Source organism: Pseudorca crassidens, chromosome 12 (assembly GCF_039906515.1).
Source record: "Pseudorca crassidens isolate mPseCra1 chromosome 12, mPseCra1.hap1, whole genome shotgun sequence".
NCBI classification, from domain to species: Eukaryota; Metazoa; Chordata; class Mammalia; order Artiodactyla; family Delphinidae; genus Pseudorca; species Pseudorca crassidens.
The window spans coordinates 9,753,586-9,778,536 of record NC_090307.1 but is presented as its reverse complement, the minus strand read 5'-3'; the positions used below and the strand labels follow the sequence as shown (position 1 = coordinate 9,778,536).

The 24,951-nt window shown below is 38.5% G+C and overlaps 1 long non-coding RNA gene across 3 annotated transcripts in view; it reads right to left on the bottom strand.

The window, feature by feature from the left end:
- LOC137203211 (uncharacterized) overlaps positions 1-24,951 on the bottom strand; it is a 125,816-nt gene that overhangs the window by 20,756 nt on the left and 80,109 nt on the right. For all 3 annotated transcript variants that reach the window (XR_010932985.1, XR_010932984.1, XR_010932986.1), the window contains exon 3: positions 18,660-18,736. This is a non-coding gene — a long non-coding RNA (uncharacterized lncRNA). The remainder of the gene's footprint in view (positions 1-18,659; positions 18,737-24,951) is intronic.

Below are 24,951 nucleotides of genomic sequence, written 5' to 3'. Positions count from 1 at the left end.
TATCTCATTGCAGTTTTGATTTGCATGTCTCTAATGATTAGTGATGTTGAGCATTCTTTCATGTGTTTGTTGGCAGTCTGTATATCTTCTTTGGAGAAATGTCTATTTAGGTCTTCTGCCCATTTTTGGATTGGATTATTTGTTTTTCTGTTATTAAGCTACATGAGCTGCTTATAAATTTTGGAGATTAATCCTTTGACAGTTGCTTCATTTGCAAATGTTTTCTCCCATTCTGATGGTTGTCTTTTGGTCTTGTTTATGGTTTCCTTTGCTGTGCAAAAGCTTTGAAGTTTCATTAAGTCCCATTTGTTTATTTTTGTTTTTATTTCCATTTCTCTAGGAGGTGGGTCAAAAAGGATCTTGCTGTGATTTTTGTCATAGAGTGTTCTGCCTATGCTTTCCACTAACAGTTTGATAGTTTCTGGCCTTACATTTAGGTCTTTACTCCATTTTGAGCTTATTTTTGTGTATGGGGTTAGGGAGTGATCTAATTTCATACTTTCACATGTACCTGTTCAGTTTTCCCAGCACCACTTATTGAAGAGGCTGTCCTTTCTCCACTGTACATTCCTTCCTCCTTTATCAAAGATGAGGTGACCATATGTGCGTGGGTTTATCTCTGGGTTTTCTATCCTGTACCATTGATCTATCTTTCTGATTTTGTGTGAGTACCATACTGTCTTGATTACTGTAACTTTGTAGTATAGTGTGAAGTCAGGGAGCCTGATTCCTCCGGCTCCGTTTTTCGTTCTCAAGATTGCTTTGGCTATTCGGGGTCTTTTGTGATTCCATACAAATTGTGAAATTTTTTGTTCTAGTTCTGTGAAAAATACCAGTGGTAGTTTGATAGGGATTGCATTGAATCTGTAGATTGCTTTGGGTAGTAGAGTCATTTTCACAATGTTGATTCTTCTAATCCAAGAACATGATATATCTCTCCATCTATTTGTATCATCTTTAATTTCTTTCATCAGTGTCTTATAATTTTCTGCATACAGGTCTTTTGTCTCCTTAGGTAGGTTTATGCCTAGATATTTTATTCTTTTTGTTGCAGTGGAAAATGGGAGTGTTTTCTTGATTTCACTTTCAGATTTTTCATCATTAGTGTATAGGAATGCCAGAGATTTCTGTGCATTAATTTTGTGTCCTGCTACTTTACCAAATTCATTGATTAGCTCTAGCAGTTTTCTGGTAGCATCTTTAGGATTCTCTATGTATAGTATCATGTCATCTGCAAACAGTGACAGCTTTACTTCTTCTTTTCCTATTTGGATTCCTTTTATTTCCTTTTCTTCTCTGATTGCTGTGGTTAAAACTTCCAAAACTATGTTGAATAAGAGTGGTGAGAGTGGGCAACCTTGTCTTGTTCTTGATCTTAGTGGAAATGCTTTCAGTTTTTCACCATTGAGGACGATGTTGGGTGTGGGCTTGTCATATATGGCCTTTATTATGTTGAGGAAAGTTCCCTCTATGCTTACTTTCTGCAGGGTTTTTATCATAAATCGATGTTGAAATTTGTCGAAAGCTTTCTCTGCATCTATTGAGATGATCATATGGTTTTTCTCCTTCAGTTTATTAATATGGTGTATGACGTTGCTTGCTTTGCGTATATTGTAGAATCCTTGCATTTCTGGAATAAACCCCACTTGGTCATGGTGTATGATCCCTTTAATGTGCTGTTGCATTGTGTTTGCTAGTATTTTGTTGAGAAGTTTTACATCTATGTTCATCTGTGATATTGGCCTGTAGTTTTCTTTCTTTGTGACATCCTTGTCTGGTTTTGGTATCAGGGTGATGGTGGCCTCGTAGAATGAGTTTGGGAGTGTTCCTCTCTCTGCTATATTTTGGAAGAGTTTGAGAAGAATAGGTGTTAACTCTTCTCTAAATGTTTGATAGAATTCGCCTGTGAAACCATCTGGTCCTGGGCTTTTGTTTGTTGGAAGATTTTTAATCACAGTTTCAATTTCAGTGCTTTTGATTGGTGTGTTCATATTTTCTATTTCTTCCTGATTCAGTCTTTGCTGGTTGTGCATTTCTAAGAATTTGTCCATTTCTTCCAGGTTGTCCATTTTATTGGCATAGAGTTGCTTGTAGTAATCTCTCATGATCTTTTTTATTTCTGCAGTGACAGTTGTTACTTCTCCTTTTTCATTTCTAATTCTATTGAGTCTTCTCCCTTTTTTTCTTGATGAGTCCGGTTAATGGTTTATCAATTTTGTTTATCTTCTCCAAGAACCGGCTTTTAGTTTTATTGATCTTTGCTACCATTTCCTTCATTTCTTTTTCATTTATTTCTGATTGGATTTTTATGATTTATTTCCTTCTAAATTTCGGGGTTTTTTGTTCTTTTTTCTCTAATTGCTTTAGGTGCAAGGTTAGGTTGTTTATTCGAGATGGTTCCTGTTTCTTAAGGTAGGATTGTATTGCTATAAACTTCCCTCTTAGAACTGCTTTTGCTGCATCCCATAGGTTTTGGGTCATCGTGTCTCCATGTCTATTTGTTTCTAGGTATTTTTTAATTTCCTCTTTGATTTCTTCAGTGATCACTTCGTTATTAAGGAGTATATTGTTTAGCCTCCATGTGTTTGTAATTTTTACAGATCTTTTCCTGTAATTGATATCTAGTCGCATAGCGTTGTGGTCGGAAAAGATACTTGATACAATTTCGATTTTCTTAAATATTCCAAGGCTTGATTTGTGACTCAAGATATGATCTATCCTGTAGAATGTTCCATGAGCACTAGAGAAAAATGTGTATTCTGTTGTTTTGGGATGGAATGTCCTATAAATATCAATTAAGTACATCTTGTTTAATGTATCATTTAAAGCTTGGGTTTCCTTATTTATTTTCATTTTGGATGATCTGTCCATGGGTGAAAGTGGGGTGTTAAAGTCCCCTACTATGAATGTTTTACTGTCAATTTCCTCTTTTATGGCTGTTAGTATTTGCCTTATGTATTGAGGTGCTCCTATGTTGGGTGCATAAATATTTACAATTGTTAATATGTTCTTCTTGGATCTGTCCCTTGATCATTATGTAGTGTAACTATCAATAAGGTAATTATTAATATGTATGTTCCTATTCCCATTTTCTTAATTGTTTTGGGTTCGTTATTGTAGGTCTTTTCCTTCTCTTGTGTTTCTTGCCTAGACAAGTTCCTTTAGCATTTGTTGTAAAGCTGGTTTGGTAGTGCTGAACTCTCTCAGCTTTTGCTTGTCTGTATTGCTGGGTAGAGTAATCCTAGTTGCAGGTTCTTCTTCATCACTTTAAATATGTCCTGCTAGTCCCTTCTGGCTTGCAGAGTTTCTGCTGAAAGGTCAGCTGTTAACCTTATGGGGATTCCCTTGTGTGTTATTTTTCCCTTGCTGCTTTTAATATGTTTTCTTTGTACTTAATTTTTGACAGTTTGATTAGTATGTGTCTTGGTGTATTTCCCCTTGGGTTTATTCTGTATGGGAGTCTCTGTGCTTCCTGGACTTGATTAACTATTTCCTTTCCCATATTAGGGAAGTTTTCAACTATAATCTCTTCAAATATTTTCTCAGTCCCTTTCTTTTTCTCTTCTTCTTCTGGAACCCCTATAATTCGAATGTTGGTGAGTTTAATGTTTTCCCAGAGGTCTCTGAGACTGTCCTCAGTTCTTTTCATTCTTTTTTCTTTATTCTGCTCTGCAGTAGTTATTTCCACTATTATATTTTCCAGGTCACTTATCCATTCTTCTGCCTCAGTTTTTCTGCTATTGATCCCATCTAGAGTCTTTTTCATATCATTTACTGTGTTGTTCATCATTGTTTGTTTCATCTTTAGTTCTTCTAGGTCCTTGTTAAATGTTTCTTGCATTTTGTCTATTCTATTTCCAAGATTTTGGATCATCTTTACTATCATTATTCTGAATTTTTTTCCAGGTAGACTGCCTATTTCCTCTTCATTTGTTAGGTCTGGTGCATTTTTATCTTGCTCCTTCATCTGCTGTGTGTTTTTCTGTCTTCTCATTTTGCTTATCTTACTGTGTTTGGGGTCTCCTTTTTGCAGGCTGCAGGTTCATAGTTCCTGTTGTTTTTGATGTCTGTCCCCAGTGGCTGAGGTTGGTTCAGTGGGTTGTGTAGGCTTCCTGGTGGAGGGGACTAGTGCCTGTATTCTGGTGGATGAGGCTGGATCTTGTCTTTCTGGTAGGCAGGTCCACATCTGGTGGTGTGTTTTGGGGTGTCTGTGGACTTACTATGATTCTAGGCAGCCTCTCTGCTAATGGGTGGGGTTGTGTTCCTGTCTTGCTAGTTGTTTGGCATAGCATGTTCAACACTGTAGCTTGCTGGTCATTGAGTGAAGCTTGTTGCCGGTGTTGAGATGGAGATCTCTGGGAGATTTTTGCTGTTTGATATTATGTGGAGCTGGGAGGTCTCTTGTTGACCAGTGTCCTGAAGTTGGCTCTTCCACCTCAGAGGCACAGCACTGACTCCTGGCTGCAGCACCAAGAGCCTTTCATCCACACGGCTCAGAAAATGCAGAACCTTGGGGGAAGAGTGAGACGGTTCCTGCTCTCTGGAACGCCACCTGCTGGAATCTGTTTGTGTTTTTTATGGTTTTTTCCCCTGTAATTGTTTTCTAATCTCATAGAGTTTTGGTCAGAAAATATGCTTGATATGATTTCAGTTTTCTTAAATTTACCAAGGCTTGATTTGTGACCTGGAGAGTGTTCCGTGTGCACTTGAGAAGAGAGTGTAATCTGTTGTTTTTGGATTGAATGTCCTATAAATATCAATGAAATCTATCTGGTGTAATTTTTCATTTAAAGCTTGTGTTTCCTTATTAATTTTATGTCTAGATGATCTGTCCATTGGTATAAGTGAGGTGTTAAAGCCCCCCCCCACTATTATTGGGTTACTGTCGATTTCCTCTTTTATAGCTGTTAGTATTTGCCTTATGTATTGTGGTGCTCTTATGTTGGGTGCATATATATTTATAATTGTTATATTTTCTTCTTGGACTGATCCCTTGATCATTATATAGTGTCCTTCCTTGTCTCTTACAACATTCTTTATTTTAAAGTCTACTTTATCTTATGAGGATTGCTACTCCAGCTTTCTTTTGATTTCCATTTGCATGGAATATCTTTTTCCATCCCCTCACTTTCAGTCTGTATGTGTCCCTAGGTGTGAAGTAGGTCTCTTGTAGACAGGATATATATGGGTCTTCCTTTTGTACCCATTCAGTGAGCCTGTGTCTTTTGGTTACAGCATTTAATCCATTCACATTTAAGATAACTATCAATATGTACATTCCTATTACCATTTTTCAATTGCTATGGGTTTGTTTTTCTAGGTACTTTTTAACTATTGTGTTTCCCACGTAGAGAAGTTCCATTAGCATTTGTTGTAGAGCTGGTTTGGTGGTGATGAATTCTCTTAGCTTTTGCTTGTCTGTAATGCTTTTGATTTCTTTTTTGAATCTGAATGAGATCCTTGCTGGGTAGAGTACTCTTGGTTGTAGGTTCTTCCATCACTTTAAGTATATCGTGCCACTCCCTTCTGGGTTGTAGAGTTTCTGCTGCGAAATCAGCTGATAACCTTATGGGAGTTCCCTTGTATTTGTCATTTTTCCCTTGTTGTTTTCAATAATTTTTTTTTGTCTTTAATTTTTGACAGTGTGATTACTATGTGTCTCAGTGTGTTTCTCCTTGGGTTTATCCTGTATGGGATTCTCTGCACTTCCTGGACTTGGGTAGCTATTTCCTTTCCCATATTAGGGAAGTTTTCGACTACAATCTCTTCAAGTATTTTTTCGGATCCTTTTTCTCTCTCTTTTCCTTCTGGGACCCCTATAATGTGAAAGTTTTTGCGTTTAATGTTGTCTCAGAGGTCTCTTAGGTTGTCTTCATTTCTTTTCATTCTTTTGTCTTTATTCTGGTCCATGGCAGTGAATTCCACCATTCTGTCTTTCAGCTCACTTATTTTTGTTGTTTCATTGTTTTTGTTTAGGAAGACATTGATTAATATTCAAATGAAATCCAACCATGAATATTAATTTTTGCATTTTATCAACATTTAACAAAAGGATATATATCCTTTCAATAAGTGTACATCTATGTATTTTCCCAAATTGATGTCACCTGTGTAACCAGCTCCTAGGTTAAGAAATAGAATATTATTGGTACCACAAAGGCTTCTTTCATGCTTCCTTGTAGTCTTCCTTTCCCCCCCCAAAAAACACCATTTAGATTTCTAACAGCTTAAGTTAGATTTTCCTATTTTTATCCTGTATTTGGATACAATATACTGTATACCTTTTTTTTTTTTGTGTGGTACATGGGCCTCTCACTTTTGTGGCCTCTCCTGCTGCAGAGCACAGGCTCCGGACGCACAGTCTCAGTGGCCATGGCTCATGGGCCCAGCCGCTCCGCGGCATGTGGCATCTTCCCGGACTGGGGCACGAACACGCGTTCCCTGCATCGGCAGGCGGACTCTCAACCACTGCGCCACCAGGGAAGCCCCACTGTATACCTTTTTTGATTTACCTTATTCAAAATTATATTTTGTGACATTCATTCATGTTGTTGTGAAGCATTTTAGATTATTTACATCATTGCTGTTCAATGTTATTTTGTGTCATTGCATGACAGCTTATCCATTCTTCTGTTGATGGACATGTGTATAGTGTCTAGTTTGGGACCATTACAAATCATGCTGCTATGAACAGTTTAGTATATTTTTTGTAAGCATATGGACATATTTCTTTCAGATTTGTATCTAGAAATAACATTGCTTGGTAACAGTGTAAGTGTATTTTTAACTTGAGTTGATGCTGACAAGCAGTTTTAAAAATATCAATTTATACTCCCACCAGCAATTTGTGAGTGTGGTTGCTCAACAGCATCCTCCCTGATACTTGGTATGTTCTGATGCTTTATTTCAGTAAATCTGATACATGTATATTGCATTGTGGTTTTCGTATTTATTTTATTTTGTTTTGTTTTATTTTATTTTTTCCTAAATGTCCATCAACAGATGAATGGATAAAGAAGATGTGGCACATATATACAATGGAATATTACTCAGCCATAAAAAGAAATTGAGTTATTGGTAGTGAGGTGGATGGGCCTAGAGTCTGTCATATAGAGTGAAGTAAGTCAGAAAGAGAAAAAAAAATACCGTATGCTAACACATATATATGGAATCTAAAAAAAATGGTACTGATGAACCTAGTGGGAAGACAGGAATAAAGACGGAGACATAGAGAATGGACTTGAGGACATGGGCCAGGTGGGGAATGGGAATGTATTTTTAACTTGCATTTCCCCGATCGCCAATGAAGGTGAGGACTTTTTAATATAGTTATTAGACATTTGGGTATTTTTTGTGAAAACGTTCAAATCTATGAACGTTTTGCGGGGGGATGATATTTTTAATTTTTTTTAAAGAAGGTCCTTTATGTGTAGTGAAGTCTGGGACAATTTGGTGGATACATGTATTGCAAATATATCCTTCACTGTTGACGATGTCTCTTTTAGTGCCTAGCAAATGACATCAAAACTTACAGTTAAAAAATAAAAAATCATCAGTTTAGCCAGGTGGTCCCATCTGGTCTGCGGCAGGCTCCGGTGACCTTGGTTGGTCCCACGTGTCAGTTGTAGGCGCCGAGCTTACTGATTCTGGTCTGTGACCTTGGTTCTTCTTTACACGGCCTCTCATTTTCCAGATGACTAACTTCAGCCCCTTCACATGGCAGCCAAAAGGTTCCAAGTGCAGTAAGAAAGGGCGAGCCCTGATGCGCAAGAATGGCTCTTCAGTTCTCTCTTGCTTCATGTTTCCCAGCACCCTATTTGGCCAGATAAAGTCATGTGGCCAATGCAAATTCAAGGGGAAGGAAAACAATTGATGAGAGAATCTGCAGTGTCAGGATAAGGATGCAGAGAGAGAAAGAATATATCCCATTTTTACAAGCTACCACTGTCTCTGGTTGCAGATATTTACATTCTAGGCTCATGCAAAATATACTCGCTTTTATGCATGATCCCAAAGTCATCAAATTCTGGCATAAAGCTCAATGTCTAGAATTTCACAATTTGTATTAAATTTGACCGTATCTCCTCAGAGATGGCTGCTGTTGATCTAAGGAATATGAACTATTAAACAAGCTATCTGACCCCATCACACCCACCATGCAGTGGTAAGAAAGCAACACGATGACTGTAATAGACTCTTCCATTCCTAAACGGGAGGAACAAGAAGCACATAACAGTCTGTAGCTCCATAGGAGTGCTGAAATTCCACAAGGTAAAAAGGTGACAAGACCCCCATCTCTAGGGACAAGAAACATTCCTGATTAGACCCTGCTTCTAAGTTCAGGAAGTAGAAGCTGGATATAATAGTAAAAATAAAAGCAAAAGTGACAAAAAGATAAACTAATTTCAACAGAGAAAATAAGCAGGCACATACTTGCAGATGACTTGGCGTTTTCTGCTTGCTTTCAGCCTCCACCAATTTGGGGGCTTGGAATCTTCTTGAAATTTGATAAATCTTGTTCCTTTTTGGTCCAAATTGGTGGTCCAGTTGCTTTCCAAGTCTTTTAAAATTATCTATCAAGACTTCAGCTTTTGTGAAGAAGGAGTAGATATAATTTTTGCTTTTTCTCTTTCTAAGTACAATTAAAAACCCTGGACATTATATATAAGACAAACATTAGACTCTGAAAAGTGGAGAAAAAGCAAACTGTCTATGGACATTGGGACTCCAAAATGGTGGGGCAGGGATTTCACTGGATTTTCTTTTAGTCTTGTATAATTTGAACAAGGAGCTAAAGAAGGCAGGAATTTTGAAATATCAGAAGGGTCAGACTCAAAAATCTCCCCAAAGGCCTTCTCTTTCTCACCATAGAACCAGGAAATAGGCAGCCTAGCAAGATGGTAAACTTTTAGAAAATAAGCACTGTAGTTAAACAGTCCTCCAAAGACAAGACTGTGACCCTGTCCAATTGAGCAAAGGCCAAGGGACCACCAGACCTCTACCTTCCCCAGACAGTAACAAGCTGTGGGAAAACTCCTGCCAAGGTGGTGTCAGAAAAGGCCAAATAGGGAGGCAAAGCTTCTTTAGCTTATGGTCATTATTATTCAACCTAAATCTTAACAATATTCACCGCTTAATAAGGAAACAGTCTTCATCAACATTTATCATGAATATTATTACGCTAGGGCTTTCTTGTGACCTTCTTATAAGTTTTATCAGTAGTATATTTTCTGTTTTTAAAATTTATCAAATGTATTTTTCTTTCATTTTGTGGAATTGTTTTCATGTCATTGTTTTTATCTTGAAGGTTGCATGTAACAGATTATTATTTTTTTTACTTTCTGTAACGGTTTACCGAGAATAATTAACCTTTTCTCTCAATTTTAAGGATCACATGGAACTCTATTTATAAATACACATATGCACACATACACGCAACTACAAACAAAAGTAGAGGGTGTATATGTGTTTGTGCATCTTTGTGTGTCTGTATCATACATAAGAGTAGGAGATGAGAGGAAGTCATAAGACTGGGAAATAGAAGTTCAGATTGGTCATGTTTGCTGATTATAAATATGGTTGATACGACTTGCCATACAATGTTTCTCTAATGGAGGGGAGGTATCAGTTGTTATTACCTTTAAACACCAATAACAATATATCCTAATAAATATGCATAAGACATGCATGACTAATATCAGTAGTTCACAAATACAGACGATTATCTATATGCAGATTTGGGAGATAATATGAAATTCTGATATTTTACCTTCCAAAAAAAATTCTTGATAAACATTGGAAATTTGTAAAAGCATTTTTATGTTATTTTATTTTTAGAGTGTGCATAACCTAATCCAGTCCTTTTTTTCCCATAGTAATTATATTTAAACTTCTTAATTAGCAGGAGATTATAACTCTTGTAAATAACATTATGCTAGTGTTTTAAATAAAATTAAGAAAATATGATTTTACAACGTATAAATATTTATGCACTTTAAATAAATAATTTATATTAATATACTCAGAGAAAATAGTGCTTTAAATTGATTATGGAAAGTATATGCTTTAGGGCTTCCCTGGTGGCGCAGTGGTTGAGAGTCCACCTGCCGATGCAGGGGACACGGGTTCGTGCCCGGTCCGGGAAGATCCCACATGCCGCGGAGCGGCTGGGCCCGTGAGCCATGGCCGCTGAGCCTGCGTGTCCGGAGCCTGTGCTCCGCAACGGGAGAGGCCACAACAGTGAGAGGCCCACGTAAAGTATATGCTTTATTACACAGTAAAATTATGACCATGTAAACATAACTAAACCCCCCCAAAATGCAACCTTGAAGAAAATATAGCACAATAAGATTTCCTAAAGTATATAGGCAATAATAATCTGTTGGTTTCTCCTTGCTATTTCTAAATATTTTTAAAAGATCAATTTTTCAGGGTCTCCATGAGATTTCATGGAATTTGATGTTTCACAGATTTGATAGCATTTTTTCTTATTGAGTATAGCTGTGTGAAATCTAAATTGTCCTCAGGTATTCTGTCTTCGAATGAAGTTATTGCAAGTACTTTTCTCATTTTTGACATTTCTCTGACAGAAAAATCCTCTCTACAGAAGTAATGGAGAAAAGCATTGCTTCAAGAAAAATAATTATAAGCTGTGGTTTAAACATTAAACACCAGGTTTGAGTTTAAAAAGAAATCTGAAGTTGACCTTTAAGATAAGGTTTAATGTCTTTTATTAAAACTAAAACACAGAGGCTGAGGGGAAGATGGCGGAAGAGTAAGACAAGGAGATCACCTTGCTCCCCACAGATACACCAGAAATACATCTACACGTGGAACAACTCCTACAGAACACCTACTGAATGCTGGCAGAAGACCTCAGACCTCCCAAAAGGCAAGAAACTCCCCACGTACCTGGGTAGGGCAAAAGAAAAAAAGAAAAAACAGAGACAAAAGAATAGGGATGGGACCTGCACCAGTGGGAGGGACCTGTGAAGGAGGAAAGGTTTCCATATACTAGGAAGCCCCTTCATGGGCGGAGACTGTGGGAGGCTGAGGGGGGAGCTTCGGAGCCATGGAGGAGATCACAGCAACAGGGGTGCGGAGGGCAAAGCGGGGAGATTCCCGCACAGAGGGTCAGTGCCGACCAGCACTCACCAGCCCGAGAAGCTTGTCTGCTCACTCGCCGGGGCGGGCTGGGCTGCGAGCTGAGGCTTGGGCTTTGGTTGGAGGGCAGGGAGAGGACTGGGGTTGGCTGCATAAACACAGCCTGCAGGGGGTTAGTGCACCACGGCTAGCCGGGAGGGAGTCGGGGGAAAAGTCTGGACCTGCTGAAGAGGCAAGATATTTTTTCTTCCCTCTTTATTTCCTGGTGCGCGAGGAGAGGGTTTTAAGAGCGCTGCTTAAAGGAACTCCAGAGACGGGCGCGAGCTGCGGCTAAAAGCGCGGACCCCAGAGACGGGCACGAACCACGGCTAAAAACGTGGACCCCAGAGACGGGCGCAAGCCGCGGCTAAAAGCGCGGACCCCAGAAACGGGCATGAGATGCTAAGGCTGCTGCTGCCGCCACCAAGAAACCTGTGTGCGAGCACAGGTCACTCTCCACACCACTCTTCCAGGGAGCCTGTGCAGCCCGCCACTGCCAGGTTCCCGGGATCCAGGGACAACTTCCCCGGGAGAACGCACGGCAGGCCTCAGCCTGGTGCAACGTCACGCCGGCCTCTGCCGCCACAGGCTCGCCCTGCACTCCGCGCCCCTCCCTCCCCCCGGCCTGAGCCAGAGTCCCCAAATCAGCGGCTCCTTTAAACCTGTCCTGTCTGAGCAAAAAAGACGCCCTCCAGTAACCTACACACAGAGGCGGGGCCAAATCCAAAGCTGAGCCCCGGGAGCTGTGCGAACAAAGAAGAGAAAGGGAAATCTCTCCCAGCAACCTCAGAAGCAGCAGATTAAAGCTCCACAATCAACTTGATGTACCCTGCATCTGTGGCATACATGACTAGACAACAAATCATCCCAAATTGAGGAGGTGGATTTTGAGAGCAAGATTTATGATTTTTTCCCCTTTACCTCTTTTTGTGAGGGTGTATGTGTATGCTTCTATGTAACATTTTGTCTGTATAGCTTTGCTTCCACCATTTGTCCTAAGGTTCTATCCATCCCTTTTTTTCCTAAATAATTATTTTTTAATTTAATAACTTTATTATACTTTATTTTACTGTATCTTCTTTCTTTCTTTTTTCCTTCCTTCCCTCTTTCCTTCCTTCCTTGCTCCCTCCCTCCTTTCTCTCCTCCTTTTCTTCTTTCTTCCTTCCTTCCTACTTCTACTAATTCTCTCTCTCTACTTTTTCTCCCTTTTATTGTCAGCCATGTGGATGAAAGGCTCTTGGTGCTGCAGCTAAGAGTCAGTGCTGTGCCGCTGAGGTGGGAGAGCCAACTTCAGGACACTGGTCAACAAGAGACCTCCCAGCTCCACGTAATACCAAACGGCAAAAATCTCCCAGAGATCTGCATCTCAACACCGGCAACAAGCTTCACTCAACGACCAGCAAGCTACAGTGCTGGACATCCTATGCCAAACAACTAGCAAAACAGGAACACAACCCCACCCATTAGCAGAGAGGCTGCCTAAAATCATAGTAAGTCCACAGACACCCCAAAACACACCACCACACGTGGACCTGCCCACTAGAGAGACAAGATCCAGCCTCATCCACCAGAATACAGGCACTAGTCGCCTCCACCAGGAAGCCTACACAACCCACTGAACCAACCTTAGCCACTGGGGACAGACATCAAAAACAACAGGAACTATGAACCTGCAGCCTGCAAAAAGGAGACCCCAAACACAGTAAGTTAAGCAAAATCCACAGCAGATGAAGGAACAAGATAAACATGCACTAGACCTAACAAATGAAGAGGAAATAGGCAGTCTACCTGAAAAAGAATTCAGAATAATGATAGTGAAGATGATCCAAAATCTTGGAAATAGAATGAACAAAATGCAAGAAACATTTAACAAGGACCTAGAAGAACTAAAGATGAAACAAACAAACAATGATGAACAACACAATAAATGAAATGAAAAAGACTCTAAATGGGATCAATAGCAGAATTACTGAGGCAGAAGAACGGATAAGTGACCTGGAAGATAAAATAGTGGAAATAACTACTGCAGAGCAGAATAAAGAAAAAAGAATGAAAAGAACTGAGGACAGTCTCAGAGACCTCTGGGACAACATTAAACACACCAACATTCGAATTATAGGGGTTCCAGAAGAAGAAGAGAAAAAGAAAGGGACTGAGAAAATATTTGAAGAGATTATAGTTGAAAACATCCCTAATATGGGCAAGGAAATAGTTAATCAAGTCCAAGAAGCACAGAGAGTCCCATACAGAATAAACCCAAGGAGAAATACGCCAAGACACATATTATTCAAACTGTCAAAAATTAAATACAAAGAAAGCATATTAAAAGCAGCAAGGGAAAAACAACAAATAACACACAGGGAATCCCCATAAGGTTAACTGCTGATCTCTCAGCAGAAACTCTGCAAGCCAGAAGGGAGTGGCAGGACATACAGAAAGTGATGAAGGAGAAAAACCTGCAACCAAGATTACTCAACCCATCAAGGATCTCATTCAGATTTGATGGAGAAATTAAAACCTTTACAGACAAGCAAAAGCTGAGAGAGTTCAGCACCACCAAAACAGCTTTACAACAAATGCTAAAGGAACTTCTCTAGGCAAGAAACACAAGAGAAGGAAAAGACCTATAATAACGAACCCAAAACAATTTAGAAAATGGGAATAGGAACATACATATTGATATTTACCTTAAATGTAAATGGACTAAATGCTCCCACCAAAAGACACAGATTGGCTGAATGGATACAAAAACAATACCCATATATATGCTGTGTACAAGAGACCCACTTCAGACCTAGAGATACATACAGACTGAAAGTAAGGGGATGGAAAAAGATATTCCATGCAAATGGAAACCAAAAGAAAGCTGGAGTAGCAATTCTCATATCAAACAAAATAGACTTTAAAATAAAGACTATTAGAAGAGACAAAGAAGGACACTACATAATGATCAAGGGATCGATCCAGGAAGACGATGTAACAATTGTAAATATTTATGCACCCAACATAGGAGCACCTCAATACATAAGGCAAATACTAATAGCCATAAAAGGGGAAATCGACAGTAACACATTCGTAGTAGGGGACTTTAACAGCCCACTTTCACCCATGGACAGATCATCCAAAATGAAAATAAATAAGGAAACACAAGCTTTAAATGATACATTAAACAAGATGGACTTAATTGATATTTATATGACATTCCAGCCAAAAACAACAAAATACACATTTTTCTCAAGTGCTCATGGAACATTCTCCAGGATAGATCATATCTTGGGTCACAAATCAAGCCTTGGTAAATTTAAGAAAATTGAAATTGTATCAAGTATCTTTTCCGACCACAACGCTATGAGACTCGATATCAATTACAGGAGAAGATCTGTGAAAAATACAAACACATGGAGGCTAAACAATACACTACTTAATAACGAAGTGATCACTGAAGAAATCAAAGAGGAAATTTAAAAATACCTAGAAACAAATGACAATGGAGACACGACGACCCAAAACCTATGGGATGCAGCAAAAGCAGTTCTAAGAGGGAAGTTTACAGCAATACAAGCCCATCTTAAGAAGCAGGAAACATCTCAAATAAACAACCTAAACTTGCACCTAAAGCAATTAGAGAAAAAAGAACAAAAACCCCCAAAGTTAACAGAAAGAAAGAAATCATAAAAATCAGATCGGAAATAAATGAAAAAGAAATGAAGGAAACGGTAGCAAAGATCAATAAAACTAAAAGCCGGTTCTTTGAGAAGACAAACAAAATAGATAAACCATTAGCCAGACTCATCAAGAAAAAAAGGGAGAAGACTCAAGTCAATAAAATTAGAAATAAAAAGGAGACGTAAAGATTGTCACTGCAGAAATAAAAAAGATCATGAGAGATTACTACAAGCAACTCTATGCCAATAAAATGGACAACCTGGAAGAAATGGACAAATTCTTATAAATGCACAACGTGCCAAGACTGAATCAGGAAGAAATAGAAAATATGAACAGACCAATCACAAGCACTGAAATTGAAACTGTGATTAAATATCTTCCAACAAACAAAAGCCCAGGACCAGATAGCTTCACAGGTGAATTCTATCAAACATTTAGAGAAGAAGTAACACCTATCCTTCTCAAAATCTTCCAAAATATAGCAGAGGGAGGGACACTCCCAAATTCCTTCTACGAGGACACGATCACTTTCATACCAAAACCAGACAAGGATGTCACAAAGAAAGAAAACTACAGGCCAATATCACTGATGAATATAGATCCAAAAATCCTCAACAAAATGCTAGCAAACAGAATGCAACAGCACATTAAAAGGATCATACACCATGATCAAGTGAGGTTTATTCCAGGAATGCAAGGATTCTTCAATATATGCAAATCTATCAATGTGATAAACCATATTAACAAATTGAAGGAGAAAAACCATATGATCATCTCAATAGATGCAGAGAAAGCTTTTGACAAAATTCAGCACCCATTTATGATAAAAACTCTCCAGAAAGTAAGCATAGAGGGAACTTTCCTCAACATAATAAAGGCCATATATGACAAGCCCATAGCCAACATCATCCTCAATGGTGAAAAACTGAAACCATTTCCACTAAGATCAAGAACAAGACAAGGTTGTCCACTCTCACCACTCTTATTCAGCATAGTTTTGGAAGTTTTAGCCACAGCAATCAGAGAAGAAAAGGAAATAAAAGGAATCCAAATCAGAAAGAAGTAAAGCTGTCACTGTTTGCAGATGACATGATGCTATACATAGAGAATCCTAAAGATGCTACCAGAAAACTACTAGAGCTAATCAATGAATTTGGTAAAGTAGCAGGATACAAAATTAATGCACAGAAATCTCTGGCATTCCTATACACTAATGATGAAAAATCTGAAAGTGAAATCAAGAAAACACTCCCATTTTCCACTGCAACAAAAATAATAAAATATCTAGGCATAAACCTACCTAAGGAGACAAAAGACCTGTATGCAGAAAACTGTAAGACACTGAAGAAAGAAATTAAAGATGATACCAACAGATGGAGAGATATACCATGTTCTTGGATTGGAAGAATCAACATTGTGAAAATGACTCTACTACCCAAAGCAATCTACAGATTCAATGCAATCCCTATCAAACTACCACTGGCATTTTTCACAGAACTAGAACAAAAAGTTTCAAAATTTGTATGGAAACACAAAAGACCCCGAATAGCCAAAGCAATCTTGAGAACGAAAAACGGAGCTGGAGGAATCAGGCTCCCTGCCTTCAGACTATACTACAAAGCTACAGTAATCAAGACAGTATGGTACTGGCACAAAAACAGAAAGATAGATCAATGGAACAGGATAGAAAGCCCAGAGATAAACCCATGCACATATGGTCACCTTATCTTTGATAAAGGAGGCAGGAATGTACAGTGGAGAAAGGAAAGCCTCTTCAATAAGTGGTGCTGGGAAAACTGGACAGGTACTGAAACCTGTCCCATACACAAAAATAAGCTCAAAATGGAGTAAAGACCTAAATATAAGGCCAGAAACTATCAAACTCTTAGAGGAAAACATACGCAGAACACTCTATGACATAAATCACAGCAAGATCCTTTTTGACCCACCTCCTAGAGAAATGGAAATAAAAACAAAAATAAACAAATGGGACCTAATGAAACTTCAAAGCTTTTGCACAGCAAAGGAAACCATAAACAAGACCAAAAGACAACCCTCAGAATGGGAGAAAATATTTGCACATGAAGCAACTGACAAAGGATTAATCTCCAAAATTTACAAGCAGCTTATGCAGCTCAATAACAAAAAAACAACCCAATCCAAAAATGGGCAGAAGACCTAAATAGACATTTCACCAAAGAAGATATATAGACTGCCAACAAACAAATGAAAGAATGCTTGACATCATTAATCATTAGAGAAATTCAAATCAAAACTACAATGAGATATCATCTCACAGCAGTCAGAATGGCCATCATCAAAAAATTTAGAAACAATAAATGCTGGAGAGGGTGTGGAGAAAAGGGAACCCTCTTGCACTGTTGGTGGGAATGTAAATTGATACAGCCACTGTGGAGAACCATATGGAGGTTCCTTAAAAAACTACAAATAGAACTACCAAATGACCCAGCAATCCCACTACTGGGCATATACCCTGAGGAAACCAAAATTCAAAAAGACGCATGTACCAAAATGTTCATTGCAGCTCTAGTTACAATAGCCTGGAGATGGAAACAACCTAGGTGCCCATCATCGGAAGAATGGATAGAGAAGATGTGGCACATATATACAATGGAATATTACTCAGCCATAAAAAGAAACAAAATTGAGCTATTTGTAATGAAGTGGATAGATCTAGAGTCTGTCATACAGAGTGAAGTAAGTCAGAAAGAGAAAGACAAATACCATATGTTAACATATATAAATGGAATTTAAGAAAGAAAAATGTCATGAAGAACCTAGGAGTAAGACAGGAATAAAGACACAGACCTACTGGAGAACGGACTTGAGGATATGGGGAGGGGGAAGGGTGACCTGTGACAAAGCGAGAGAGAGGCATGGACATATACACACTACCAAACGTAAGGTAGATAGCTAGTGGGAAGGGGCCGCATAGCACAGGGATATTGGCTCGGTGGTTTGTGACCGCCTGGAGGGGTGGGATAGGGAGGGTAGGAGACGCAAGAGGGAGGAGATATGGGAACATATGTATAACTGATTCACTTTGTTATAAAGCAGAAACTAACACACCATTGTAAAGCAATTATACCCCAATAAAGATGTTAATAAAAAAAACACCAAAAACTAAAACACAGACAAAATACTTTTCTCGCTAATTTAAATAAAATTTCAACGTGCTGACACTTTAATAAAAGGAGATTATTTAATAAATGCAGACTTTTCATTTACTCAAAGGACATAATAAGGGAGTTAGAGATCTTTAAAGGATATAAAAAGGTTCCTGAATATTTAGTTTTGGGATTTTTTGGTCAGATCTATAAAGGGAAAGTGAGAAGTAAACTTACAGAGAATAGCTCTGAAATCTACATTTATGCATAATATTCATCTCATAAAATAAAAACCTCTCTCTAATTTATTCCAGTTCCTGTTGGAGGTGAAGAAATTATATATTGGTTTTAGAGTGAAAATGTTAGAGGCAAAGCAAAACTTTAATGATTGCATATAAATTTGGATAATTTACATAACTAATATTTTCAATTAAACCAAAAAATGTTTAAAAAATCACTATAGCTATAGCTTTATACCATGTTCCTTCAGAGAATGCCAAAGCATGACTTTTCATCAAAGTCACATTTAGATTCATATAAGTTCTGGCATTAGAAGTTTAGTCACTCTTTTGAAACTGATGGAAAAAATATAGCATTTTTTTGTTTTCTGGAGCATCTCTGCCCTTCATGCTAAGGAGTCCTGCATGAAAACCAGCTCTCTCTTTTTACCAGATCATTAGCCCAATTCTGTGGTTTAGAGCAAGAGTCCAGTTATTATATTACTTGAATGTGGTTTATCTCTTGTTTTATCGTCTTTACTTCCTCTTGAAATTAGAGCTGCAGAAACTGCAGGCTGAGCCCTGGGGAGAAAGGGACAGTGCAACTTATTTAGTAAGATGCCCTTTTGTCCTTCAAAAGGGTAGGCTTTAAAGTGCTGTGGGCAATGTTAACAAGTATATTTTAACTTCTTTTCAACAGAGGACATAGGACAGTGATCAGCCTTTTTCTTCCCTTTGCTACTGTGTTTTCACACACTAGTGGAGAGGGTTTTTGGGGGTCACTGCCCCCCACGCCCCAATGGACCCGTCCTCCAGCCTCACGTCTGACTGGACATGTCCTCTCTCAGAACTGGCCCATGCAGGTGTGACCTCCGCTGCTGCCCTTACCTCTCCAAAGTGTCCTACAGAAGCCCCAGATTCTCCATATTAATCACAATGCTTCTATCACAGAACAGCGTATGAAGCTTCCATTATCCTTTACAACAAAACGTACCTCACTGTGTTTTGAGGGGGGAGATGAAGTTCATGACCCAGAGATTAAGAAATGAATATTTAACTAAATCTACAGCTAGAGTGACTCACAACACTCTCCTGTAACATGTAGCTGCTAGAAGCATGTATTATACTCGCTGACATGGCATCCAGAAAAATAGGCACAGGGAATGATTTTTAAAAATTCTCTACATTACACAACGCTAATATTTTCTGAACCTTCTGCTTTTTCATTCTCCAACTTCTATTATGTGAACCATCAATGCCTTCTCTAATCACTGTGTCCCCTCTGCACTCATCCCTTAATCCTTTGTTCTCTGTCACCCACCTCCAGCACCCTTGGATGTTCTGGCCACCAAGACACTAAAGGCTTTCCTGACTTGTCACTTCATTTTTGCAGGGAGCAGTTAACTGCAGTGCACTCAGCCTCCCTTGAAAAGCTGTTTCCTTGCCAGTTTCTTCCATGATTCTTCAGTTCCAGCTTCCTTCCTATCAGACTCTTCTAAGATTCTTTTGTTGGGTTGAATTACCATTGCCAGTTCCTAATTATAAAATTACTTTAAAACTTTATACTTAGTTGTATATTTTTCCTCACTTTTATTCCCTCTTCCACAGAACATCCAAACTATGATTTTTAAATTTTTCAGCTCTTCATAAACAAATATCTAAAACACTTTTCTAAAGCTTAATTCTCTCACAGTGTTTAGCCGTGTCTAAGTGGCATCTCCATCAAGAATAGAGTTGTTATTTATTTATTTATATTTATATATATATATTTTTTGCGGTACGCGGGCCTCTCACTGCTATGGCCTCTCCCTTTGCGGAGCACAGGCTCCGGACGTGCAGGCTCAGCGGCCACGGCTCACGGGCGCAGCCGCTCCACGGCATGTGGGATCTTCCCGGACCGGGACACAAACCCGTGTCCCCTGCATCGGCAGGCCGACTCTCAACCACTGCGCCACCAGGGAAGCCCAGAGTTGTTATTTTTAAATGGAGGTAGTAGCTTGATAAGGAATGTGGTCGAAAATATGTTAAAATCACCTGTGGAACTTTTGAAATCAAATTTGAAACTAGTGAAAATGAGCTGCAGGCATTTTTGTGAGATTCAGCATGAACCCATCACCTCAGGTTACCCCAAATACTCAAAGAAGTAAAAATGCCTTTATTACAAGAACAGAGAGATTTCAGGGATCCCCATAGCAAATCTCACTAAATGCATTAAAACACCACCTGCTAAAAGTACTATTTCTCTTTTGAGAACAGTCCTCAAAACGGAATTCTTCTATTATAGTTTCTCCTTTTATCTAAAAAAATGCACTTTCTATATACCTTCAGAGTATGATCCACGTTGCTAATCAAGAGTATGACCATTCTAGGGCTTCCCTGGTGGCGCAGTGGTTGAGAGTCCGCCTGCCGACGCAGGGGACGTGGGTTCGTGCCCCAGTCCGGGAAGATCCCACATGCCGCGGAGCGGCTGGGCCCGTGAGCCATGGCCGCTAAGCCTGCGCATCCAGAGCCTGTGCTCCGCAATGGGAGAGGCCACAACAGTGAGAGGCCTGCGTACCACAAAAAAAAAAAAAAAGAGAGTATGACCATTCTAAATGATTCACACATTTCCATGAACGTCTCATGTCATTGCCTATATAAGCAACCATTTATTTTTACTGAATGAAGATTTCCCATTACCACAGGCATTTGACTTCACTATCTTTAAACTCAAGAATTTTCCTGCACATGTCAGAACCTTGGAAATCATGTCTACATGTAAAATATTTTTTCATTTGTTTCCTTATGCCTGTTGCTTTTCATTAAGTATGATTATAATTAGATAACTCATAGAATATACCTCACAGGGAGGCTGTCTCCTTTACCTTTTTTATGTTTCAATATGTTTTCATTCTTACTTTTATAATTCCATGCCTTTAAATCTCCCAACATCAGGGTTCCAGAAAGCTCTGGACTGATTACTCTTACTTGAAAAAGTGAAATCGTTTTCTATCTCCTTAGGTGAATATAAATCAAACGGTGCTCTGGTTTTAAAGCTTTCTTGACTTTTTTTCTTTCTCCCTTTTTTATGGCTCCCTTGTTGGATGTCACCTCCTGTAATCAGATGTTTCATTTTTTGGAAATTCATTCTTTATTATTCAAATACTGACACATTTTCACTCTTTTAATCTTTCTATCTGAATTCTTTCTTATCAATTATTTTTCTGAGTCGCAATGTGATTCTTTACAGTAGCTTTCAAACCTGGATATATACCAGAATCACCTAGGAATCTTTAAAAATATAGATTTCTGGATAATACCCTAAGATTAGATTGAAACTTAACAATCTGTGTGTTTAAAAAGCTCTGCTGGTGACAACAAAGGAGATAGTCTGTCACAGTTCCAGGAACTTGAATTTAGGAATTAAAACTGAAGAAGAAACCTGGTTTTCAGAGTATTATTGATTTGGAAACAGACAAACGTATAATAAATAACATGCAATATTCAGTAATCTCCACAAATGAAAACTAGCTTATTTAGAAAAATGCCTTTGCTCAATTAACCAATGACAATGGAGGCAAGACTATAAAATGGAGGAAGGACAGCCTCTTCAGTAAGTGGTGCTAAAAAAACTGGACAGCTACATGTAAAAGAATGAAATTAGAACACTCCCTAACACCATACACAAAAATAAACTCAAAATGGATTAAAACCTAAATGTGAGACCAGACACTATAAAACTCTTAGAGCAAAACATAGGCAGAACACTCCCTGACATAAATCTCAGCCATATCTTTTTTGATCCGCCTCCCAGAGGAATGGAAAATAAAACCAAAAATAAACAAATGGGACCTAACTAAACTCAAAAGCTTTTGCACAGCAAAGGAGACCATAAACAAGATGAAAAGACAACCTGCGGAATAGAAGAAAATATTTGCAAATGATGTAACTGACAAGGGATTAATCTCCAAAATTTACAACCAGCTCATGCAGCTTAATATCAAAAAAAAAAAAAAAACCAATCAAAAAATGGGCAGAAGACCTAAATAGACATTTCTCCAAAGAAGACATACAGATGGGCAAGAAGCACATGAAAAGCTCCTCAACGTCACTAAATATTAGAGAAATGCAAATCAAACTACAATGAGGTATCACCTCACACCAGTCAAAATGGCCATCATCAAAAAATCCACAAACAATAAATGCTGAAGAGGGTGTGGAGAGAAGGGAATCCTCGTACGCTGTTGATGGGAATGTAAATTGATACAGCCACTATGGGGAACAGTATGGAGGTTCCTTAAAAAACAAAAAATAGAGCTACCATATGATCCTTCAATCCCACACCTGGGCATATATCTAGGGAAAAACACGGTCCGAAAAGAAATATGCATCCCAATGCTCATTGCAGTGCTATTTACAATAGCCAGGACATGGAAGCAACCTAAATGTCCATCAATAGAGGAATGGATAGAGAAGATGTGGTACATATATACAATGGAGTATTAGTCATTAAAAATAATGAAATAATGCCATTTGCATCCAACATGGATGGACCTAGAGACTGTCATACTGAGTGAAGTAAGTCAGACAAAGAAAGAGAATTATCATATGATATCGCTTATATGCAGAATCTTAAAAAAGTGATACAAATGAACTTATTTACAAAACAGAAACAGACTCACAGACTTAGAGGATGAAGTTATGGTTACCAGAGGGGAAGGGTGGCAGGGAGGGATAGTTAGGGAGTGTGGGGTTGACATGTACACACTGCTGTGTACATTTAAAATGATAACAAACAAGGACCTACCGTACAGCACAGGGAACTCTGCTCAATATTATATAACAACCTAACTGTGAAAAGAATTTGAAAAAGAATAGATACATGTATATGTATAACTGAATCACTGCTGCACACCTGAAACTAACACAACATTGTTAATCGACTATACTGCAATATAAAAGAAAAAGTTAAAAAAAATTAATCACCACAGATGAAACTAACATATTTAGAATGATGCCTTTGCTCATTCCCCAGCCTTTGCTTTTGCAACAACATTGCCAGGCCCATAACTGACATCCCTGACACTCAGCTCTGCCCTCCGTACATGACCCATGCAGGTTCCAGGACGGTGATAACTTTGGGAGTTTCTTCACTCACTCTGCCCTAGACTTGGAGGGCTCTGCAGATACTTGGTAATCCTCTCTGTTGAACTGCTGTTAAGATTCTGCATTCTAGTGCCAACACTGAGATTTTATGTTAGTTTCCCAATTTTCAGTTCATTCTCCTGGAAACTTACATGCCAATAATAAAAACCTCACTGCCTGAATTGAATTTGCAAAGCCTTATTTCAAACCCATGTGCTCCAGTTTGAAAAATTTTGGTTTCAACTTTAGTCTGCATTCTGCGTTTCTTGTCTAATATATAGCTTTGATTTAGTCCTGCCATTTTCCATCCTTAGTCCTTATTTCTAATAATAACTGTTACCAGTTACTACATTTTTGCCTGTAAATAGCCTGTCTACCTAGGCTTATAAAACTATTCCTTAACTTTAGTTCCCATCATCATTTGCAATGTTTATTTGAGACACTGAGTATTTTGGACTGGACTGCAATAAACACTGCCTAAATTGCTCTTAGTTTAGGTGAACTCTTGGGCATTCTTCCTTGACTACTCGGGATAACTTCTATTGTGAGTTAGTCTTAGTCAGGAAATCCTGCCCTTGGCCAGAAGGTGAGGGTACTACTATCTCTCACTATCTTTCCATGAGAGTAAACTATGATGCATCACAGAAATCTATGAATATATTAAGAAAAGTTTAAGGCAGTATGTAGTATTTGCCCTTCATATTGTCATGGCCTTGTGAATATCACGTCCCTATGTACTCCAAGTTAAGTAGTTCTTTATACTATGAAATCAATTAGGGGATGCAAATTGAGTCATTAGATCAATGGCAATACAGAGGAATCAGTTATATACAAAACACACATCCATGAGACAGAAAGGTACAATCCAAAAATAGTTTAGTTACAGATGTAAATGGCAACAATTTGTTGCCTCATGAAATTACTAACAAAGGTTTTGCTTAGCTATCACATACACATCCTCATTTTTAATGAGCGAAGTTTGCAACAGTTACACACTGTGATAATGTAGGGTTTAAACTGTGAACAGCCTTTTAAGGGGTTGTGTGACTGCATAGCTAATGACTTCAGTATCTGATTGCTGTGTACTTCACATGCACATGTTCAATTTTTATCTGGAATTTAGAAGAACACTGAGTTGAAGCAATTACATCCCGCATAAAGGAATTTTAAATGCTTTTTTTTGGTAATGTCGTGAAGGCAAATTGGCTTGCTGCTCAGCAACAAAGATTTAATACGTGAAATAACAGATGGCGGGCAATCATTTCAAAGGAGAAAGTCATGACTAACAGCATAAAGATACTTGATTGCATGGATCTGAGCCTTTGAAACTGTCATGGCGAGCACCGATCACCCTGGAATCTTCATAAAATATATTTTCTGTTCAGGTTCTATGTTGTGTTATAAAGCTAATGGGAACTGAACAAGTAAACAGAACTTATACGGGAGTAAAACACTTTTAAAACCATGGCTCAGAGATAACAGTAAAATGTAGAGCAAGGATGTATGTAACATTAGCTGAGCAATGATTTTCTTATATAAATATAGGTCAGCCTTTGAGTGCTAGTGTCACTATTCCCAGGTAAGGATTTCCTGACCCCAATATGGCAGGTGATAGTCCTTGTTATAATATGAAGAATATGAGTGAAGGATGACATTTTTGTTCACCGTCTCCA